Source organism: Piliocolobus tephrosceles, chromosome 1, assembly GCF_002776525.5.
Source record: "Piliocolobus tephrosceles isolate RC106 chromosome 1, ASM277652v3, whole genome shotgun sequence".
NCBI lineage: Eukaryota > Metazoa > Chordata > Mammalia > Primates > Cercopithecidae > Piliocolobus > Piliocolobus tephrosceles.
The window spans coordinates 183,482,814-183,485,517 of NC_045434.1; positions in this window are offsets into that span (position 1 = coordinate 183,482,814).

Here is a 2,704-nt window from a genome sequence, read left to right on the forward strand (position 1 = left end):
TTAATAATCTCACACTGAGTCCAATAAGACTCCAGTGTCCCAGGCATGAGCAATTTATTGACCAACCCCTGTTCATTGGCTCATGGCCTACATGAGAGGGGACAGAAGGAAGTATATTCTCTCTTCATCTTTAGTAATTACACTTTAGTAATTCAAACGGGGCTTCTATATCCTGTTGAGATCCATATAATAGGGCCTTCCCCAAAGAAAGAAGGATGCTCCGACATGAGATGGCTAAAAACAAGGTGCGTTATAGAAATGAATAATAAAAACAATAGCCAACATTTATTGAGGGCTATCTATATAGAAGGTTTTTTTTTTTTTTTTTTTTTGAGAAGGAGTCTTGCTCTGTCGCCCAGGCTGGAGTGGAGTGGCACGATCTTGACTCGCTGCAGCCTACACCTCCTGGGTTCAAGCAATTCTCCTGCCTCAGCCTTCCGAGTAGTTGGGATTACAGACGCATGCTGCCATGCCCGGCTAATTTTTGTATTTTCAGTAGAGACGGGGTTTCACCATATTGGTCAGTCTGGTCTTGAACATCTGACCTTGTGATCAGTCTGCCTTGGCCTCCCAAAGTGCTGGGATTATTGGCGTGAGCCACTGCACCCGGCCTATATACAAGTTTTATATGTGTTAATTCACCTAATGCTCACAATAGCCTGTTGGGGTATGTTCCATTATCATCCTAAGTGGTAGGCTAAATAATGGGCCCCAAAGAGATCTACTTCCTATCCTTGAAACCTGTGAATATTACCTTATATGGCAAAAGGATGAATCCTATGTGTTATATAATAAAGAATTTGATTGGCCTTTCTTCCTAGTATGTGAATTATATGTCAACAAGCTGTTAGAAAAGCTTATTTATACCTAGTGAAATTGCTTTGGAGGATAAATCTGACTTCATCATAAAGGTGGATCTGTGACCATCAGCAGTTTCAGATGCACGTAATCACTTTTTTTTTGAGATGGAGTGTTGCTTTGTTGCCCAGGCTGGAGTGCAGTGGTGTGATCTTGGCTCACTGCAAACACCTCCCAGATTCAAGTAATTCTCCTGCCTCAGCCTCCCGAGTACCTGGGATTACAGGCGTGTGCTGCCACACCCAGCTAATTTTTGTATTTTTAGTGGAGATGGGGTTTCACCATGTTAACCAGGTTGGTCTCGAACTCCTGACCTCAAATGATCCACCTGCCTCAGCCTCCCAAAGTGCTGGGATTACAAGCGTGAGCCACTGTGCCTGGCCCTCATTTTTTTTTAAACCAGAAATAAAGGAGCAGCATTCTCCAAACTCTGCTTTGAAAAATCTCAGGGAGGCTGGGCACGGTGGCACACACCTGTAATACTAGCACTTTGGGAGGCAAGGCAGGCGGATCATGAGGTCAAGAGATCAGATTCCATCTTGGCCAACATAGTGAAACCCCGTCTCTACTAAAAATACAAAAATTAGTTAGGTGTGGTGGTATGCACCTGTAGTCCCATCTACTTGGGAGGCTGAGGCAGGAGAATCACTTGAACCCGGGAGGCGGATGTTGCAGTGAGCCGAGATTGTGCCACTGCACTCCAGCCTGGCAACAGAGTCAGACTCTGTCTCAAAAAATAAAAAAGTCTCAGGAAAAGTGCTGATTAACCTGCCTTGGGTTATGCTCCTATCCCTGTGGCCCAGGGAGAGCACAGGTTTGTGATCAGAAGAGAGGGAGGAGTTTGGGAGGACAAAAACAAAGGATGTCACTGCATTAGGGAATACTTTTGGAGTAAATTACAGAAATTGCCTAGAGAATTTTGGCAGAATCCAAGAGGAAATAAAGGAGCCTGAATTTCAAGAGTCTACCACCAAGGAGCAGGAATACACAGTTAGCTCAGGCAGGTTTGTTTGCTTGGAGGAGTTTCATTAGAAATACAAGATTTAAGGGATTAATTAAGGTTGTGGTTTAAGGCCTTAATAGGTTACAGGGCTGCGAGACAAATTCAAACCCAAAATTCAACAAAAAACTCATAAGGATGTGAAGGAAGGAATTCAAAGCCATGAATACTATACACATATATACACTCATGGGGATAAATAGATGGAAAATGTTGGGTAGAGGCCAGGTGAGGTGGCTCACGCCTGTAACACTGTAGGAGGCCGAGGCAGGCAGATCATCTGAGGTAGGGAGTTTGAGACCAGCCTGACCAACATAGAGAAACCCTGTCTCTACTAAAAATACAAAATTAGCTGGACGTGGTGGCACATGCCTGTAATCCCAGCTACTTGGGAGGCTGAAACAGGAGAATTGCTTGAATCCAGGAGGCAGGCGTTTTAGTGAGCCGAGATCGTGCCATTGCACTCCAGCCTGGGCAACAAGAGCGAAACTCTGTCTCAAAAGTAAAAAATAAAAAATAAAAAAATAAATAAATAAATAAAAAAGCTGGGTGCGGTGGCTCACCCCTGTAATCCCAGCACTTTGGGAGGCCGAGGTGGGCAGATCATGAGGTCAGGAGATCGAGACCATCCTGGCTAACATGGTGAAACCCCATCTCTACTAAAAATACAAAAAAATTAGCTGGGCGTGGTGGTGGGCACCTGTAGTCCCAGTTACTCGGGAGGCTGAGGCAGGAGAATGACGTGAACCCGGGAGACGGAGCTTGCAGTGAGCCGAGATCGCACCACTGCACTCCAGCCTGGGCGACAGAGCGAGATTCTGTCTCAAAAAAAAAAAAAAAAAAAAA